This window comes from Mesocricetus auratus, unplaced genomic scaffold (genome assembly GCF_017639785.1).
Source record: "Mesocricetus auratus isolate SY011 unplaced genomic scaffold, BCM_Maur_2.0 Super-Scaffold_100013, whole genome shotgun sequence".
Taxonomy (NCBI): Eukaryota; Metazoa; Chordata; class Mammalia; order Rodentia; family Cricetidae; genus Mesocricetus; species Mesocricetus auratus.
In genome coordinates this window covers 82,977,003-82,999,347 of record NW_024429196.1, presented here as the reverse complement: position 1 = coordinate 82,999,347, position 22,345 = coordinate 82,977,003, and the positions used below count along the sequence as shown (strand labels likewise).

The following is a 22,345-nucleotide window of genomic DNA, read 5'->3' as shown; positions in this document are numbered from 1 at the left end:
TGTCTTGAGCTCAAAACAGTCACAGAACCATTTAACAACTCCCTTGAAATTCCAAAGAAATAACTAAGCATATTTCATAATATGAAGAACTCATACCATTTTTTGTTCTGTTCTCAGGCTTTGGGGATTTTGATATAAGTCATCTTATGTAATTGAATATCCCCATAATACTCTGCTTACATGGAAAATTATTCTAGTCCCCTTTTGATAGGTAACTTAAATTACTTACACTTGGAGGTTATCATAAATAATGCTGTGATTGACTGATCATCAAAAATGCTCTGTCTTTATAATTCTTAAGGACATTTCTAGATATCTAACTTTTATTGCAATTCCAATGAGTATAAATGACTCCTCCTAAAACTGTATTATTCCCTGCTACCTTGTCCTTTACATGTGATTAGGAATTTATGACACTAGTGCTATATCTGTTATTGTTCCCCAGAAACTAAGGGCTTTATTTGGGGTTATTATTTAATCAGTATGACAGGGAAAACAGATGACTCATTACGCTTTCCAACTTGATACTATGGGGCCAGTAAAATGGCTCAGTAAGGTGCTTGATGCCAATTTGACTCTACAAAATTCTTGTCTACAGTGTTTGAATGATCTTAGTGATTTCTAAAGTAAAACAAAAACAAAAGCAGCTAGGTGAATATATTATCCTTTCATGGAGACTAGTAGCAAGCAATGAGAGATTCAAGAGTCATCTTCATGTCTGGGGATATGACTCAGTGGGTAAAATGCCTACCACACAGCAGATGATCTTTAGTTCAGATCCTTAGCACCCAGTTAAAAAGTCAGGTACAGTGTGTGTCTGTAACACAGTGCTGGAGGTTGAAAGCATAGACAGGATTTCCTGAAGCTCACTGACCAGCCAGCCTAGCTGACCACAGCTGCAGATTCAGTGAAAGACTTCAAACAATGTGGAGAGCGTTGTTAGAAAAGACATCCAATATCAGCCTTTGGCTTACACACACAAGAGACAGGGATAGAGGGAACATGTAAATCACATACCAAGAAAAAGAAGAAAGAAAAATGTGAAACATCTTAACATGACAAGTGGTTTAGAGCTTCTGATTCTAGCAGAGAGGAGACATCTTGTACATCCTTAAATAAATGATTGACTCTAAAAACAAAATGTTAAAGTGGCATGTCTCTCACCATCTCTCACAGTACACAGCCAGCTCCAGAGGTTTATTTTTTTAAGTATCCTGGCCATTTTCCTAGGCCTTTAGCAAAATTCAAGTTTCATCAGCCTCATTTGGCAATTGTCTGCTCTTTTATAATCCTAAGAACAATAAATGTTTCCCCCAAAATGAAGGATTTATGTAATAACAGCTGTCTGACCATTTGTCCTATTTGTTTCCTGAAACCTTTTGTTGTATTAATAACACAAGATGCCTTCAGGGTTTATCAGGGCCCATAATTTCTAGACTGGAGAATGGTGAATATTGATTGCTAAGGCCCAGTTCAATACAAAGTCCCAAACATATAGTCATCCATTAATATTTTGTCAATATTTCAATAACTTTTTTTAAAGTCTCGTTTGTGAGATAATTTTAAAACCCAACTTTCTTTGCCCATCATTATCCACATTGATTACAACAAACACCTTCAAGCTATGATTTTTTTTAACCTTGAAAAAGTAGAAGTAAATAAAAGCTGTACCCCATTGCTATCAGGCCAGTGAGTAAGTGGAGACTTTTAAGGAAATGGCTTTCCATTAGACAGAATGGTGAGAAGGCATTTATCAAAACAAAAGCATTTAAACACCAGAAATTTGCTGTTTCTCCCTCTCCATTTTGTTCTATTCTGTTGTTTCACAAAAACAAAAAGAATTCCCAGGTTGGTGGTTCAAAAAGCAAATTGCTAAGTACATAAAATGGGTTTCCCGAATGAGTAAGAATCTCTAGGTGTCACCACTATTCCAGTTACCTAAGCTGTCAAACAAGTATGTCTAAGGCATCAATACCATGCTCATTTACATTCTATTAGCTCATAAGCATAAATATTCCTTAGTTCTTATTTCTTTAAGCACTAGAGATCTATGTTCTACCTGTAAAAATATGTGTTTATCAGAAGTCTTGTTGGTCAGGATGCCATGGTCCACAGAGCCCAGACCTGCAAGGAGAAAGAAACCAATTACCACATCAGGACCCAAACTACCTCTGGTGTGGACACTGGTGTCAAGTATGGAATGTTCTAACATCTAATGGGATGGTATGTCCTTCCATGTTTCTTGTTTATTATTTGAGAAGTATTTATTCAGTTCTTACCATGTGGAGCAATGATAGACAAGTAAGCAGTGAAGTAAGATACAGCCAGGGCCCCAAGGGACTTGATATCTAAGTGATAGTGATGATGGTTAAATGAATACGGAGAGAAAAAAATGTGGTGGGTATAACACGCACAGAATGACTGCCTTGCAACAAGAGCTACAAGATGATAACACTATAGAAGTCACAAAGTTGGGCTCAGAAAGGAAAGAAAGTCAGACTTGCTGCCCAGGAACTTTCACACACACCTGATGACATAGGAAAGAAAGCAAGAGGTCAGGTTATGTTGTCCCAAGGACATGATAGCAAAGCGGTGATCTCAACTCTATGATCCTGTTCACTGCCCTTGGAACTTGGATACACTTCCGTGATCTGGCCCAGCTCAGTTTCCTACAGGAGTGCACAGGTAGAGGAAGTGCTGTGGTTAGAATCTCAGAGACTGAAGCAACAAACACAGATCCTGTATATGCCTTATGGTTGTTAGTTTAGTGTTCCTCTGGGACTCCTAACAGTAGGAGAGGGAGTGTCTCTGACTCTTGACTGTGCTTGGGACCCTTTTCCTCCTATAGAATTATCAGCTGTAATAAGAGGGTTTAAGTCCAGTCTTGCTGTATCTTGTTAAACCATGTTCAGTGGATATTTCTGGGAGACTTGCTTTTATTTAAAGGACAGAGGAGGCACTGATCTGAAGGAGAGGGGATGTGGGGGAAGGTACTGGGAGGGATGGAGACAGGGGAAACTGTGGTATGAGAAAAGAATAAAAGTTGGTTTTTTTAATGTCTTAGGTGTCATTGACTGTGGGCATGTTGGGGTGGGGGATTCTTTTGATTATAAACTGAGGCAGGAGGACCCAGCCTATTGTGAGAGGTATAGTTCCTAGGCAGGTGGTCTGGGGCTATATAAGCTAGTTAACACAAGTCAGCCAGCAAGCTATGTTCCTTCCTTCATGTTCCTGCCTTGACTTTTCTGAATGATGGATTGTAACTAATGAAAGAAGAGCTTTTGTTCTAGAGACCAAGGTTGCAAGTAGGTGATAAAGTGCCCTATCAGCCTCAATTATGGCAATAAAATAGAAAAATTAGTAGACCACAGATACGTTTTGGATTAAGCCAGTTCCTGATGTATGATCACTATTTATTATATCATTTCAATGAGGAAATTTATTCCAGATTTTATTTTTTTAGTTTATCATAAATCAGGGACTTCTTCACTGAGAAAACTGGTGTTATAAAAATATCAACAAGCCTAGCCATTTATTAGGTACTCATTGTGAAATTTTATTCCTATGAATAAGCTATTTCTTCATAAATCTGAGGGTAACTCAGTTGATAGAGAACTCATTACTCCTAGATACAGCATCATTCTTTAGAACATTATCACAGTTTGACATATTGTTATTTAGCTTTCCCCATTTATGGCTCATCTGTTCATCTTCATATCAAGTCAATGAAGGCATTGGACCTTAGTTTCACTACTCCAAGGACCCAGTGGTAGTAAGGATGGTAGCTTGCCTCTGAGGGACTGTATTTTCACATGTAAATTCATTTTTTTTCTTTGAAGACTTTAATCAGTTCTTGGCATATGCACTGCAAAGACAGAATCCCTGGCAGTTCCCAGCTTGACTTTATATGCTGTCAGGCAAAATCCCTGAGACCTAGAATATGTCTCCTCTCTGAGCAGAGTCCAGATAAAGGCAGAACAGGGATAAGGCCTCCAGACCCTTGTACTTCCAACTCTAGAACCACTAAGCTGCCAAGAAGCCAACCCATGAAATACAAAATACTAAAGAACTCAGCAGTAGGGTGTGTCTGAGCACAGGAGTTCTACGTGATGACAATCTGAGAAGACTCTTAGGGGAAAGGATAGGGTTATACAGCAATGCTAAGGTCCTTCATGCACATCCAAGGACTTGGGGCTTGGAGGAAAGTGGCCTGTACACGAAAAATCTAGAAGTTTGATATTCTAGACAATATTTGGAAATCTTGGCAGGTGGGAAGCATAGTACAAGATCTTCTGTCTACCAACATGATGCCTGTAGAGCACTAATGTGTTTCAGAAATTCAGGGATAGGCCATTAAAGGGAGAATAGCTGTACCATCCAGTGTCTTCTTATCCACTGTATTGTCACTTCCATGCAAAGGGCAGAGACCACATTTATATGTTGTCCAGACATAGTTTCCTTGGCTTTCTAACTTGTTTGTCTTCTTCACCAGCTGGACCCTGAGCCCTAATTCCTGGCTGGCACTAGTCACAACGCCTGTCTAATTAAGCATTGCTAGGCCAGCAATGATTCCCAAGCTTTCCTGCACACTGTAAACGCATGAAAACCCTTTGTAAACTCAAGGCTACACCAATGAAATCAGAAATTCAACTTTTAATCTTCCTGAATATGGTATTTAGGTTAGCCATATTTATCGGGGCTGGAGAGAAGACTCGGCAGTTGGAAGCATTGACCGCTCTTCCAGGAGACCCAAGTTCAACTCCCAGCACCAATATGGCAGCTCTCAACTATCTGCAGCTCCAGTTCCAGGGGATCTGACACCCTCACACAAACATACACACAGACAAAATACCAATGCACAAAAAATGAAAATGATTTTTTAAAAAAGAGCACAGAATGTCTAGTTAAATTTGAACTCAGATAAGAAAATAAACAATTTTTATTTATTTTTTAAATATATCATTATTATCAACATCATCATTAGATCTTTTGAGATAGGGTCTCACAATGTAGCCCAGGCTATCCTCCAACTTGCAATCCTTCTACCTCACTCTCCCAAACTCTGGGATTTCAAATGTGCAGCATCACACACACTTTGTTAAAAATATTTTTTATCCCAATGCAACAAAAAATACAGTTCTGTCTTCTCATTAATTTTACTTCATCAGCAACAACAACACAAAAAATAATAATTACTTTTAAGGTGAAACAATGTGATATTTAATACCAGGGTATATTTAATCTATTTGTTGTAATAAGACCCAGCTGGCCTTTTATGCCCATTAATGTTTGTTCTATGAAATTGGGACCCTCGGTGTTTAGCATATATGTCTTTACAATATTCTTGATGAATCGTTCTCTCTATTAATATGGTGGCCTTTAAAAAAAGTCTCTTCTGATTGTCTTTGACTTGAAATTTACTTTCTCTGACTTCAGAACAGCTATGCCAGCTTGTCTGGGGTTTTTGTTCACCTGATAGATTGTTTTCTATTCCTTAGTTTTGTCTGTAGTGTCTTTATCAGTAAATTGTGTTCCTTGGAGAAAGAAGGTAGTTGGATCTGGTTTCTTAACCCAGAAAGCCATTCGGCATCTCTGTTGCTGAGTTGGAGTAATGGTGGACTCCATTCTAGCTCTCTGCTCATTTTCTCCTCTCACAGACTTTATTCTTCCCTGTGTTCTCATGGTTCAGATTTTCTTCCTCCTCCATGTATAATATTCTGTTAAGTATCTTCTGCAGTGTGGGTGTGGTGGTGTTTATCTTGAAATGTACTTATTCTCCATCAGGGTTCTTTGATGTCTATGTGTGTGGTGTATATGTATGTACACATGTGTGTTCTCATGTGTGTGGGCACATCTTTGTGGTTTCCATAGCTCTCCACTGTACTCGTTGAGACAAGGCCTCTCTCTATTAAACTGAGGGCTCATCAAATACACCTGGTATAGCTAGCCAATTTGTTCTGTGAATACCCTGTCTCCAACTTCCAAGTATTGGGATTACAGTGGAGCCACAGTGCCCACTCAGCATTTATGTGAGTTCTATAGATCTCAAGCCAAGTCTTCAAGTTTACATGTCAACAGCTTTATTACTGAGCCATCTTCTCAGATGTCTCCATCAATTTTAAAATATATTTTTGCTGGACATAGCAATCTTGGTGGAAGTTACTTTCAGGACTTGACCTTTGTTGTTCCACACTTTCTTGACTTGTGGGGAGAGGGTTAGTGTGATGCTTCTACCTGTGGGTAGGTTGACATTTTTCCCTAAAACTTTTTGTAGTGTTTCTTCACTTTGTATTTTATTTTTTGGCATTTTGACTGCAATGCACCACAGTGAATTTCTTCTCTGGTCAGGTCTACTTGAGGTTCTAAATGTCTCATGTGTTTGAATATGTAATATTTCTCTAGATTTGGGATTTTTCCCCTTAATCTCATTGATAGATTCTCTATTACTTTATTGCACATCTCGGCCCCTTCTAGTCCATGGAGTCTTAAGTTTTGTCATTTGGTTGTATCCCAGAGTTCTTGGGCATTGTGGGCATAATCTTTTTTTTTTAATCCTTATTGGTGTTTGAACTTATACCGACTGTTAGGATAAAGCCTGAGGGGGAACTTGACGGATTCCATGGCAGGTGAGTGTGACCTAGGTGGAGGGACAAACATGCCATGCAGACAGAACTGAGTAAGAAGTTTTATTAGAAAATGAAGGGGGAGGAAAGAAAAAAAGAGACACAGAAAGGACAGAAGAAAAGAGGGACACAGGAAAAGTCCTGTCTGCCCCAGGGGAACAGCCGAAAAGAGAGAGCAGAAAATGAGAGCAGAAAGAGATCTGAAAAGAGGCGGAGATCTTTCTTTTAAAGGGGTTCTTTGCACCTGTGTGCAGACTATACAATCATGGAATCCTGGGCTGACCAGGGTACTGCCTGAGTGCATTCTGCCTGGTGACAGGGGCAGGCCAGCATAATGCCTGAATCCTTACACCAACCCCATCTCACATTCCTGATATTTTTCTTCTGTTTAGTGGAGTCTATTAGAGATGATTTCTACTGTGTTGTTTTGGGATTTTTTTAAATCTGCAGCTCATAAAGTGTACATTTTTTAAAAAAAAAACTTGGTAAAATGTTTCATAGTCTGATTCTTTTGCTGAATCAAAAAAATATTATTTATGAATTTACCAACTAAATAAGGATTCCTCTTGTTTCAATATTCAGGAATAAAAATAGTTTTGCAGGTTCTAACTCTGTGCAGGGTGGGAACAGGTGAGAAGAGGGAAAGTTGGGGTACTGATACTTCCCTATTGTCTAACATATCTTACTAGCTTTATACAGGGATATATGAATAAAATGCATATCTATGTGTGTGTGTCTTTCTTATTTACATGTTTTCCACTTTTTTGTTTGAGGGTTTGTTTGTTTGTTGTTTTGTTTTTGTTTTTTTGAGACAGGGTCTCACTGTGTGGCTCTGACTGTCCTGGAACTCACTATGTAGACCAGGATGGCCTTAAACTCACAAAGATCTACCTGCCTCTGTACCAGGATTAAAGGTGTACTCCTTTAAGCTAATGAAACACTAGTTTTCTACCTTAACCTTTCTGTTTGGGGAGGGACAGGGGTGGCTTGAGACAGGGTTTCTCTATATAACAGACTTGACTGTCTTAGAATTCACACTATAGACCAGACTGACCACAAACTCACATGGATTTGCCTGCCTCTGCCTCTTGAATGCTGGGATTAAAGCATGCACCACCACTGCTTCCTTTCTGTGATTTTTGAGTAGTTATAGTCGCCTTACACACCCAGAGAAAATAAACTCAGTAATTCAACCTAATAAAAATCTATGTAATAATGCAAGTACTAAATAAATATCCATGAGTCCATACTGATCTAAATAAATGATTGAATAAAAAACAAATAGGGATAACAGACTGATCTCCCATGCAGAAGGATCCATCCAAATTGTGTATTCAAACTTCCCATCCTCAGGAAGGGCAAACATAAGGGCACAATGCTTTATGTGTGGAATGCAGTTACTTCCTCTCCAAAAGTACAATGTGAAACAGGAAAAGCACTTAACTTTACAGCAATGATTCTGGTTCATTAACACTGATGTATTAATAGAAAAAAACTAAGTACAAAGTGCATGCCCTCTATGATCTTCATTTATTTTAGTATTTAAAGTCTGTTCTAAAAACTCTAGTCAGCCTAGGGTATGTGCTGTTCTTGGTTATTTCCCTTCTCTCATTCCATTGGCCCATGCTACACCAGCTGCTTCTAGATCATTCTGGAGCAAAGGTAGCATGCAAGGCGTGGACTGGAGGAGAAAAACGATGTAACTATCACACAAGCATAATGTGGCTAAGGTTATAAAAGTCCAAATTCCTGTGCAAACACAGAGAGGAAGAAAGAAGTTCATGCCCTAAAGTTCAGTCAGGAGCTTCCAGAGGAATTATCCACACTTCCATTGCAACTAGAGTAACTGACTTGATTTCTGAAAGCTGAATTGGACATCTGAACATCATCTGGCTTAAGGAAAAACTGAAGAAAGGAAGACTGATAAATAAGAATAAAGACTTTGAATTGAGAGATGTAGAACTGTTTTTGAATCTTCACAGGTAGAAAATCCGTGTGCCACTGCACCAAAAAGCAGATTGGACTAGAGAATAGTTCCAGAATAGAGATGAGTTCTCCATAAAAGAAAGACATTTTTAACAATTTAGTGTCCACTATATTTTTCTCAGGAGAGGGGGGGATAGAAAACTCTCTCCTTGAGACTCATTGGCCTCCAATAGATCAATGAGAAATATAGGAAATCCATATCAAATCAGACTTCATCCTCACTCTCTACAAACATAATGAGTAAGTAATAATATTCAATACTTTTAAATTTTATTTTTGTGTGTATGAGAGAGGGGTGATGGAGATGAGAGAAAGTGTGCAGGTGCCCTAGGAGTCCAGGATAGCTTGTCATATCCCATGTAGCTGGAGTTACAAGAAGTTATGAACACTGAGAACTGAATTTGGGTTGTCTATATGAATAGTAAATGCTCTTCAGGGCTGAGCCATCTCTCCAGCCCATAGAATATTAAATATTTTTAGTGAATATCTTACAGTCTATAAAAGCAAGATAGTCTGTGTTTCTTTCCAATAAGCAAGTAAAACACATGGAAGAGAAGTATAGTCAAAAGTTGTTTAGATCAACATCAATCAGTTGTGAAGTCTTATAAAAGAATAATGAGTACAAAATACAAGCTGAATGAATAATAACATAGCGTCCCTCTGCTTTGATGGCAAACTCAGTAACAGTGTGTCATAGAGTGACAGGATAGCCTGGAGAGCAAGCCTGACAGCACAATTTAATACTCATGGAAACCAGAATATTCCAAAGACATGTTAGAGAACAATAGCTCACAGGTATACAGTTAAGTACAATTGACAGATATATTTAATAAAAATGACAAAGTCATTGATATTGAGACAAAATATACTGCATCTTATCCAGTCTGTCATAAAGAGGTTGAAATACATTCTCAGCACAGGGCTTGATATCATTCCTTGCACAAAAGGTACTAACACATTTCCCAATGAATTAATGCAGAGTCCCTCTTAACAAAAATAAATATAAATCAACTGGCTTTTATAACCAAGTCATTCATCTCCTTCCTTTTCAACAACAAGAAAGAAGAGTTGAACACCTTCAAATATGTGGAGAGTTCCACCAGGCAGTTCCAACGAGCACACAAGTGCAAATAGAGTCAGGACACTGTGTGGTGTGTTAGAAACAAGACTTAATTGTTTGGTAAAATGTTGAAGGAGGCATACTTAATTCTAAGACTGCCATGTTAATGTACATGGAAGGAGACTAGTTTACTCCAGCTTGTCAACCTGGAGTGCCCACACACACACACACACACACACACACACACACACACACACACACACACCAATGACTGCTGTGTATTATGTCACAGCTTGAGGGGAGAAGTGACATCTAGTGAGCAGAGGCCAAGATGCTATAAACATCCTACAAGGCATGAACAACCCACCTCATCCCACCACAAGCATTCCAACCCAAAATATCCTGAGACAGGAGAGCCTCTTTATAGGAAATCTCTGGCTTGTATCTTTTTTGTTGTTTATTTCTTAATGAGGGCTGCATACAATGCCCAGGCAATTGCATACCTGGCAGCACATGTGAGATCAAGGGACAACCCACAGGAATTAGTTCTCTCCTTCTATCACATGAGTCCCAAGAATGAAATTCAAGTCATCAGGCTTAGCAGCAGACACCTTTACCCACTGAGTCATCTCTTTTCTCTGTCTACCTCTGGCTTATATTTCATTACAGTTTTTGGAAATGAAAGAATGGTGTATTTTCACTGAATGCCTGCTGTCAGTTGGTGTACTCAGCAACTGTTGTGGTGTCTTAGTTCTTCCTTCATGCCTCAGAATCAGCCCTTTCATGTAGCATTTTATTTCCTTCAGCTACAGACTCATTCCTCCTCCAGGAAAGAGCCCATCCATGCACTTTAATATGTTTCGATGAGCACCCTCATCCACCTTGCCTGACCATCAGAACCTCTACCTGCCTCATCTTGGGCCCATGGGCATGATCATTTGGATCACTTGGTGGGGTGGGGAGGCAGAAATATCTATAAACCCTATGCCAACATGTTCCTGATATATCTTATAAACACTAGAGAGTTACAAATAATTTCTACATGAGGAGAAAAGTGGTGATTTTACAAAGAATAGACATCTTTATCCATGTTCTGTTGCTGCAACCGAAGGCCTGCAACTGTATAATTTATAAAGGAAAGGCTATGTAGCTCACAGTTTTAGAGATCAGGAGTCGAAGACAAGGCAGTCACCATCTGACAAGGCTCTCATTCTAGGTCATAAGATGACAGCTAATCAGAGCATGCAAGCAAGCACACACGAAAGAGACAGAACACATGACATAATCTCATTTTGCAACAACCTATTCTCACAGCAACCAAGCCAACCCCATGTGAACTAGCCCACGCAGGGGAAAGCTGCAATAATTTCTATTTCTAATTTAAACATTTCTGATGGCTCACATCTCCCAAAACCAAAATGAGGACAGTCAACTCTCAACATGAGTTTTGGATAGTAGAGACCATGCCCAAGCCTTGAGAGTAAGGACGGAGAGTTCAGACTCTCATGGGTCAAATGTCTCTCACTCATACTAATTAACAAACAAATAGCCTGGGGAGAAATACCTCTCTTCCCTTCAGCAACATCAAAATCTGACTTTTTAAAGTTAAAAGCAATGAAGTAATATATCCCTGGGCTCATCCTAAGGAATTCATTAAAACAATTATTCATTGCTGTAGTCCATTATGAACATACTAACTTAAATAAAGAAATTTCCCTTGCTTCTAATTTAATAAAAATGCAATTAGGAAACCTGACATATTAGCATCATTAGAGTTATGTAAATCAAATCACTCTTGGTACAAATAAACTAACCTCACCATAGGGAACAGGTGGTGTCCTTGAAGTAAACAGAACAAGTTCCCCCATGTTGCGACCATTTTCATTTAAATTTTTAGCTAATGTTCAACCACATCCCTAATTTTTTACTTCTCAGTATTAATCAACTCAATCAGAAATGTATCTTATCACTGAGCACAATGTTTCAACGTTTATTTTAGTACATCAATTATGATAAGACAAAGTTGTAATCTCTACAATTTTTTGCTATGTGGTCCTGGCTGCCCTGGAACTCACTATTTAGACCAGTTCCGCCTTGAACCTTCAATAATCCTCCAGACTCTGCCTCCCAAGACCTAGAATTGTAGGCATGAGCCACTATGCCCAGCCTAAGAATGTATACTGCAATGTGTTGTCTTCCCGCCAGCCGCCTGGGCCCTGCCGAGCTGTCTGAACCCCCAACAACACGCTATATTAATTATGAAGCTGTTGACCATTTGCTATGGTTTCTAATTGGCTAGCTCTGACTTAATTAACCCATAATTACTAATATATATTTTTACAAGGACTTATCTTTTCAAGGACGCAGCCTCATGCATCCTCTTCCCATGATCATATGGTGATGACTCACGTCACTACATTTCCCAGAATCCTACTCGACACCTAGTCCCACCTATCTCGCTTCCCTATTGACCAACAGTGCTTTATTCATCAGCATCCAATAAGACAACATATACACAAAATGACATCCCTCATCAGTATACAAGTTTTAAAAATCAGAACTGTAATATATTGTTTATGTTTTAATAAAGCCTGCCCAGGAATCAAAATGCAAAGCTAGCCACACTACTTATCCATAGATACCAGGCAGTGGTGGTACACACATTTAATCCCAGGACTCAGGAGACAGAGGCAGATGGATCTCTGTGAATTCAAGGTCACCCAGGGCTACATGAGAGCAAATCAGTCTAAGAGAGAAACAGAGCTCATGCCTTTAATCCCAGCACTAGAAAAGTATATAAGAAAGAGTTCAGGGTCTCATGCAACATTCAACATTCAGTAGTCCTGGGCTATTAGTCTCCAGCTGTGTTAAGAACAGAATCCCCCTTCCAACCCTGGTAGAGATAAGAACTCTCTGGTAGTTTGACTAACTTGTTTCTCTGAGCTTCAGCTTGAACCCGAATATCTGTCTCTGGGTTTTTAATATTCATATTACACAGTAGTATTTGAAAATAAAAGGAAGATCAGAGTGAGTTAAAGATTGTAGATGTTTCCAATTTCTAACAACCAGTCTTCCAAGCATTTCTCAGTTTTAATATTTTTACATTTATTTATTTGCTTTGTATGTATGCACCTGTGTAGGGATGTGTATGCCATACACATTTTTGTAAGTTAGAGGACAACTTATAGGAATTTGTTCTCTCTACCATGCGGATCCCAGGGATCACACTCAGGTCACCAGACTTGGCTGCAAGTACCTGTACCTCCTGAGCTATCTCACTGGCCTACATTCACTCGCACATAAGAAACAAAATTTAAGGATTTGGCATTCTCATTACAATAAAAATGAACTTTATTCAGGAATAATCAGATGAGAGATATGGCCTTGGAGAATGAGCAGCTGCAGGCTTCAAAATTCTGCTGGCCAAGGCATCAGTAATCCTTCAGCTGCCTATAGGAAAGAAGGTAGACCCTCTAGTCACCTAGTGAGTCCTAGATGTGGAGTCCAAATAGAAAAACCATGTGTTAAATAAACAAAGCATCTCATTTATTTTATACACCCTGCAGTATGCACCCAGATCAGAAACAGAGGACCCTATGTAGTTACAGATACATTGCAAAAACCAATTATTTAAAGCCTAAGAAGTTACTTGTGTATCTATTTATTTTTCCTTAAATTTCTAGTTCCTCAAGTCTATGGCTAGCTTCTGTTGTATTTTTAATTCATTTGAATCTCAGACCAGAACTAATATTTAAATAAAAGTTTTCCTTAATAAGAGCAGCCTCTTGCATCAGAACTGAAACCTGAGCCAGCCTACCTACACATGGATGTTTGTGAGTTCTAGTCAGAGGAAACAGAAAGAAGCTTACTTTTGGAATCTGAGCTGAAATTATTTCTAAAGTGTTACCATACACTCTTCTTCCAGATTTAACTCTAGAAGAATTTAATCGCATTTTTCTTTGGTAACACAGCTGCACAATTATCTCCTTCAAGAAGAGAGCAGAGAGAGATTGCTCCATCTCCTACCACCCCCACTCTTCCATCCAGCGTACAAGAGATGCTGAAAGCTTTAAGTGGGAACCAGAAAGGAGCAGATGGACTGGGAACTCTATAAATTCAGATGAGACACAGTAATTAACAGCCATTTGATGTTTTCCCCAAATCAACTCGAGTTCAGCATTTGCATAGCTATAATAAAGATCTCATGTTGGGTGACATTTATGCCTTCTGGGCAGGATGAGTTCCACCACTGGTGGAGGCATCTTCAGAACTGTGAACAGAAATGGGGTGAGATTTTTCTAAGCCTAAACATAGAACTTGTGATTTGGAAGAAGTCGAGTATCAGGGCTGGGGAGATGGCTCAGTGGACAAAGTGATGACTAGACCAGAATTTGGATCCCCAGACCCACACAAAATCTGAGCACGCAAAGCTGCTGACCTGTAACCTCAGTGCTTGAGATGCAGAGACAGGGACCCCCCTGGAACAGGCTGGCAAACTAGAAGAACCAAGTCATTGGGCTCAATGACAGACCTGCCTTGGTAAATAAAGACGTCAACAATTGAGGAAGACATCAACACCAACTTCTGGCCTCCACACATATTCTCACAGGCATGCAAACATACCCACACACATACATGCACGTGAGAAAGGAAGAAAGGGAAAAAAATTAACAAAGGAATGAAAGAAAAAGCTAAGTATCAATGTAGAAATGTGTTATCTCCCCTGAGCCATCTCAAGGGTACAAATGTACTGATACAATTATAAATCTATTACTCTTGTCCAAAAAAAAAATACAAGTTTTCTTGAATCCCAGAAACCCCATCCAGTGTATTTTCTGTCACCTGTCTGTAAGTTCCCTAGGAGAGTCAGTGTCCTGCTTCAGATGATTGCATATTGCCTAAAAGAGTTCCCAACAATGTTGGTTGTTATCAAATCACTTCAAATCAATATCCAAAACATAAATCACGAACTGAACTATTTACCAAGAATACAATTTCCTATGTGGCATAAACATTGTTATTTGGGATTAAAACTATTATACACTCTTTTCAACACATTCAGTAAAATATAAATACTGTCTGGAATCTGAAGTGAATCTTCAGAATCCACATAAAAGCTGCTGGGTGTGGTGATACAAGATCATAATCCCAGTACTGGGAAAGTAGAGACAGGTGGATTCCTGGGTTTGCTAGTCAATCCTTTAGTACAAGGCCAATGAAAGACCTTGTCTTTTAAAAAGTTGTGAGGGTGAGTGGTATTAGTAACTTAAGAAAAATACCTCAGATTATCCTCTGCCATCCACAGATATGGTGTCTGTTGGTCTCATTAAAATATAAATTCCATGAGAAAAAAAGAACCTAATTATCTCACCAGAAGTATCCATCTGGCCCAATACACTAAGGGTCCTCAATCCTTCTCCAAAAAGTAAAATATAAGCAATATTCCAATATTAAACATGTGGCAAAGTAATAGAAAATCACTAAAAACTTCAAATGCCATGCAAGTGGTCTGGAATGAACTCTACTTTGTTCCCACTTTGCTTAGCAATTTGGTGGAGCATTTTTTTTTTGGTTTTACGAGACAGGGTTTCTCTGTTTTGGAGGCTGTCGATCCAGCCTGGCCTCGAACTCACAGAGATCCGCCTGCCTCTGCCTCCCAAGTGCTGGGATTAAAGGCGTGTGCCACCAACGCTCGGCTTGGTGGAGCATTTTTATAGTCCTTAAGTCTTCTAGTCTTGAATGCCAGGGGTGCATCTCACCCAGTAGAGTGCTTCCCTAGCATTCACACATCTCTGGTTTTGAAACCAGACATAGTAGCATACTTAAGATCAGGAGTTCAAAGTCATCATTGCTACACAGGAGAATAAGGTCAGCCTAGGACATAAGAGATCCTGTCTTTTAAAAAAATTCTGATTATTTATTGTTTATTACATTTACTTATTATGAGGAGAGGGAGGTATGCACTCTTTCATGCTACAAATGTGGAGTCAGAGACAATTTTCAGTAGTTGGTTCTCTCCTTCCATCAACTCAGACCAATTCAGCACTAATGTGGGTTCTGGGAATTAAACTCAGTCATAATACTTAGCAGCAAGAGTCTTTACCCACTGAGCAATCTCTCTGGCCCACTATTCTGGTCTCTTGACCATCAACTCATGCCAAAAGGAGGCTCTGACTGACCAAACTGGTAAAGGTTTTATCTTTCATCCTAATAGACTAAGCCTTTTCAATGGTCCCAGTGTAATCTACCTTCTTGTGAGACTTGGTAAAATGTGGCATGAAATTTTCATGGCCTTGATTCTGCTCCTCTGATATGTCTATACTTGAGTACTACAGAGCCATTAGCTCCCATGAATCACATCCTTAGATTCCTTCTCTCCAATCCTCTGGTTTTAGATTAGATGAACTAGAATTCCCTAAAATGGATGCTCCCTGGTGATGTTAATATTCACTGCCTACCTGTGATTTGAAAAAGAAAATACCTGGCAGAAGCCACTTAAGGAAGGGAGGATTTATTTGGCTCATAGTTGGAGGGGAAGCTCATCATTGTGGGGAAGGCTTGGAAACAAAAGCATGAGGCAGCTGGTCACATATGTCCATAGTCAGGATACTTGGCTGTCTCCTTTATTCCATCCAGGACCCTAGCCTACGGCATGGTAACACCCACAGTGGGAGAGTCTCCTGACCTCAACATATATCTAGATAATTCCTTACAGTCATGGTCTGGAGGCCTGTCTCCTGATTATTCATGATCCCATCAAGCTAACAATCAATGTCACTGAGCTAGTTAGGAACAGAATGGATCAAACACAGCCCTGGTCTTATTCCAGGATTCTACCAGTTAGTTTCTTGCTTCCTGTTTCCTGTGGCATTTTAACTCTATATAACATTTCCATTATGTTGCACAGAATGCAATTTGTTTTTCCTTTGTTTTTTAATGACAGTGTACAATTTTGGTGTGTCATTCTGGTGGCATTTTCTACTAAGTTGTTAAAGCTGGGGATATAGAGAAATGAACAGATTCTCTGGATGAGTCCTTTCATCGTTAGAAATGAACATCTGATATTAGACATTTATGGAATTTAAGAATCAGGTTTTGTTTGATTGTTATTCCCTTGCCATTTGACAAATCTATTATCAAACACTGACCAACAAATACAAGTTCACCTGCTCTTGAAGGATTAGAAACACATAAAACTAAACTTAAAAGTATAGTTTAACACTCGTTGAATTTGACTGTGGTGACATAGAAGCCACTGCTTCTGAAAATTGATAGAACTTTCTTTCTCTCAAAACTCAAATTTGCGTGCAAATAAGGATGCCTCTGGCAAGATTCAGAAGTTGGAAAGGGGGAGAAATTCTTTAAAATATTACAAAGCAAATAGTCAAAACTATTTTTAGTTATCCAAAATATGTCTGGGTACTGGTCAGGAGTCTAGAAAATCCCTTCCAAGTTTAGAGAACATTCTGGAAAATGGAATAGAAAGAATGTAAGAGTCAGATAAAGTGGAGGTGGTGTGAAACACCGTCTTCCAGGTATGATATGGTCATTGCCTTCTTGAACTCACAGAGGCTGTGGTTATCTGCACAAAAACTGCATAATATTGGACCCACCAACATCCTATCATGTTGTCAAGAAGCTCTGTCCTTCTCTAAGGATTTATAGGCAGGTAATGACTGCTGGGGTAGGTTTCTTCAGTGATATAGCCACTGATACAGTACTCTTGCTCCCGCAAACAAACCCGTACCCATTCTCCTGTAAAGCAACCCTAATAGAATTCATTGGGTCAGTAATAGTAATAAATAATGATAATAATAATAATATGTGATCCAGGGCATAGTGGTACACACTTTTAATCCCAGCACTTGTGAGGCAGATACAGGCAAATCTCTGTGAGGCCGAAATCAACCTGATCTATATAGGGAGTTCCAAGACACCTTGGGCTACAGATCCTGTCTCAAAAAAACGAAAACAAAAACAGACATGAAAGTAGAAGGACTACATGGAAAAGGAAGAGGATCAGTGGGAAGGGAGATGAGAGGATAATGGGTGAATGTGATCAAAATATATTGTATACATATATGGAAATGTCATAATGAGACCTATCATGTAAAATTGGCATATGCAAATACGATAATTTAAAATAAGAAAAGCAAAATGTGTTTAAGAAAAATGAAAATAAAATATTTGTAACTTATCTGAGAATATGCACCCATGAGGATGAAGCCAGAAAGTGACAAACATAGTAAGTTGCATGGATTATATTTATTAGTGAATAAGTCTGAGACTAATAATGCATTGGTGTCACATTAAGGAAAGAAATCAAAACACTCCCCCTTAGAGTCATTTAACAAAGAGCAAATCCAGATTTAAATTTTCTATTTCATGTTCCCTATAGCTCCCATTCTCTGACTATTGTCTTAATCTGTGACTGTGTGAAGGTTGTCTTATGGATTTATCCTTGTATCTGTTTCTGTCCCTGTGTGTGACTGTGACTGTCTGTATGTCTATATGTATCTGTGTGTATGAGCTGTGGCTGTCTGCTTGTACCTATGTATTTTTTCCCTAACAAAGGACTTTACTCTGCATTTATTGAACAGCACAGAAAGCATTACATGGAAAAGGAATGAGATACTTTACAGAACCCTTTAGTAGAATTTTATAAGGGAATATGTCACTGAATCCAACTGATCCAGATAACAAATACCACCGTCTTTCAACCAATATCCACCACACTCAACTGAAGAAGGCTACAGAGGACAACAATAGATGGAGTGTCACCAGGCCTTCTGATCCACTAAAGTTAAGACTGACATGGGCCCTATGACTTTGATGGCCCTACTTTGTATCTTTGTTTCTCCTTGGAAAGACCCATAGCCCAATATTATATTGGGATTGGGATTAATCAAACAATAAACCTCACTTCCAATCCTGACAACTGTAAATGGTCACCATGAAGAACCTCCAAGGAAAGGTACCTGCTTAATGTCATCAAGATACCCCCTAGGTTGTTCCCCCTATGCAGATTGCTGTGTTTCCAGGCCCTAGAGACTACCCTGTTTGCTTGCACTAATGGCTAAACCAAGTGTGTTTCTTCTGAATCGTTTGCACTAGAGGAGACCCCACTCTTTTGCATCCTCATGTATGTCATACCACAGGTATTCATAACCAAAAAGGGGGCAGGACCCACCTAAATCTAGATTCCGGGTCTCCCCATGTGTGGTGAGTTATCCCCATTCTCATTTCCCTGTTGGTGGGGGCAGGCATTATGCAATGTCCTGCAGCTGGAACTTCAGCCCTAGTCATAGTGGATAAAAACTTTAAGGAGCTCAGTGCTCAAGTAGACATAGACCTAGGCCACCTGGGAAATTCTATTCCCCATCTGAAAGCCCAACTAGACTCCTTAGCAGAGGTTGTTCTTCAGAGTCACAGAGGACTAGACCTCCTCTTTGTGGAATAATGAGGTATCCTTATAGCACTGGGAGAAACTTGTTGCTTCTATGCTAACCAGACAGGGGTAAACTGGAAAATATTTAACCATTGTCATAAATAACTTTGAGGAAAGAAAAAAAAAGAGATGCCAAGAATCAATTGGTATCAGTCCTTGTTCTCCTGGTCCCCCTATTTAAATACTCTACTTAAAGCCATGGCTGTAGCATTAATCCTTTTGCTCCTAGCTCTCACTATAGGACCCTGCTTGCTCAACTGCCCACTCAGCTATATAAAACAGAGAGTAAATTATGTTAAACTTCTAGGTGCTGAGGAAGTGATAAAACTCCCTACCCCAAGATTAGTTCACAATTTGACTCAGGCCCACAGAACCTCTGGGGAATGTAACAGGCTCTCAGACCTTAAACTGTGATAGAAGGGTCATTCAGGCTTTGAGACTCGGCAGCAGTGCCTGCCAAAATGGGAACAAAGGCTAAGTCACTGATTCCAGGGTATGACTGGAGAAGTCCTAATTAAAAGTCCTAACTGTACTAATCTCACTTTTTTTGCTTCTGTAGTATTTGCTGCTTGCTAACTGTTCTTGCTAGTTAGTATGTCAACCAGGATGTGGATTTTGTATAAAAAGCCAAGAGCTGTATGTAAAGCTCGGGCTGCATGATTTGGGCCAGTTGCCCATGCAGCCACCAGTTGGCAAATAAAGACCTTCTTTTCAGCTTTAAGAGCAGCACTGTGGTGATCTGGGAGGCTTATCTTGCAACAGTTTCAACCTTTATGGAAGATTCTTAAGAAGTCGGTTTCAACTTCTGTATTTGCTGCTTTCAGCAAATAATACACATGCATTGTTCTGGGTCAGAGGCATAGAAGAGTACATAATTTAAGGTTGCAGCTATATATTAGCTTAAATTGTAAAAGCTGATTACATGAGAAATTCAAGGCAAATAAGGTTGATTGTAACATTGTTCTCACGAGCAAATTAAACAGTTTAAGTACACAGTGGAACAGCAGTCTTAAATAATCTCAAAATGTATTATTAACTCCAGCTGAGGTCCAGCAAAAGTTCAGACTCTTAGAATGTAAGACAGACTTTCATAATATTGTCAATGCAGAATAAGAGCTGTTGAGGAGTGACTGACTCCCATATGAACCTGTTTTTTTCTCCACTGAGCAACAGTCTCTGCTTTTACAATACAGAAAGTGTGCATTTCTTTAAGAGAATTGCTGGGTTTTATTTTCTTTTAACTGGCTAGTTTCCCTTTGCTTTTTTGTGTTTGGAGTCTAATTCATTTTAAAGTGATTGAACTGGCATGAGTCCCTGGTAATTTTTCAAGCCACAGGATGTTAGGAAATATTCATAGAGCAAATATCTGCCAAAGAATTATTTCCAGAACATAGAATTCTTGCCCAGAAAAATCAACATAGAAAGACAAATCAATAGAATTAAATGTTGTTGGACCTTTTTGTCAAGACCACTGCCCCCACCAGTAATGACACAGAGACTTATTATTAATTATAAATGCCCAGTTGGTAGCTCAGGCTTATTACTAACTAGCTCTTATAACTTAAATTATCACATTTATGTTAATCTATATTTTGCCACGTGGTGTTACTGCTCTTTCATCTTGAACCTCCTGTTTTCTCTCTGTGTCTTGCTGGCAATTCCTCTGACTCTGCCCTTCTTCTTCCCAGTGATCTTAGTCTGGTTTTCCCACCTAACTTTATCCTGTCCAGCTACTGACCAGTCAACTTCTTTATTAAACCAATCGGAGTGAATATTCACAGGGTACTGATGGATTATTCCACAGCAATTAAACACTTCACAAAGATATATAATAGCTCATGAAAGAAGTGCCCAGCATCATTAACTACAAGAGAACTACAAGCAAAGTCCATTGATATACTACTATACACTTGCTTGTATCATTCCGTCCAGACTGAGGGGGACCAAGAAACTCCAGGGTCATATGAACCACAGTCATGGCCACTTCGGTAAGCATCATGAGCTCTCAGGAGGCTTTGGGAATGCTGGTGGTATGCATCACCACAGGCTCAGCTCCGACAAGTATCATGCAGGTGATCTGAGGGAAATTGGTCTGAGCATTACCACTTAAAGAGGATCTGGAGCTTCTGCCAAGCTGTCAACATGGATGAACTGTGGACACTGTTCAGTGAGCCAACACAGACAAAATCTGCAACAAAACAAGACTGGAGCTGCTCCCACCATTGATGTGTGTGATCGGGCCACTTTAAAGTTCTGGGGAAAGGAAAACTCTCTGAGCATCCTGTCATACTAAAAGCCAAATTCTTCAACCAAAAGAGCTGAGGAGAAAATTAGGGGTGCTGGAGCTGCCTGTGTCCTGGTGGCTTAAAGACCCACAGGGAAGTCTGTTAAATGCTAAAGTTCTTTTCCATCTGGTCTGAGTATAGCTTCTTTGGTAGCATTTCTATACACCATTGTCTGTATGTTTAGAACATGCCTAAAAAGTCCAGGAAAATGTGAGGCATGGGCTCAGCTGATAACAGTCATTGTGTGGTAGACAGACATATCCCACCCTCACAATCTCAAACACTTCAGGATGTGTGTGCTCAAAGTAGGTTGAACTCCAGGAAGCAGTTTTGTTTTTGTATTCATGGATCTGGGTGTATACTATGATATGTAGATAGGTAGATAGATAGATAGATAGATAGATAGATAGATAGATAGATAGATAGATAGATATAGAGATATAACTCACTCTATAAAGTGATTTCTATTCAAGTGTAAGGATTTGAATTTGATCCTCAAGATCCATGTAGAGGACCAGGAGAGAGACATAGACTTATAATTCCCATTCTGGAGATGCAGAGACAAGAGAATCTAAGCCTATCAGCCTCTCTGTCTCTGTGTCTCTGTCTCTCTGTCTCTGTGTGTGTGTGTGTGCGCGCGCATGTGTGTGTGTGTGTGTGTGTGTGTGTGTGTGTGTGGAGAGACTCAAATACACATACATATATGTGTATGTGTGTGTATATATATACATATATGTGACAGAGAAAAGGTTTTTTAACTTTTCTTAAACATATTCTAAGAAAAGGGGTAGGAAAAACCAAATTCTCCTTTTAACAACAGGGAAATTCCGATTTTTCTAAACCTTCAAAAGCATCACCAGATCAAGGGGTTCGACTCTCCAGGTGTTAAGAGATTTGGAAGTGAGAATCCTCTTCCAACACTTGAGTATTCACAGATAAAAAT

The 22,345-nt window shown here is 39.3% G+C and overlaps 1 pseudogene; it reads left to right on the top strand.

The window, feature by feature from the left end:
* The first annotated feature begins 17,883 nt into the window (after positions 1-17,883).
* On the top strand, positions 17,884-21,485 carry LOC101836631 (annotated as a pseudogene).
* The last annotated feature ends 860 nt before the right edge of the window (positions 21,486-22,345 follow it).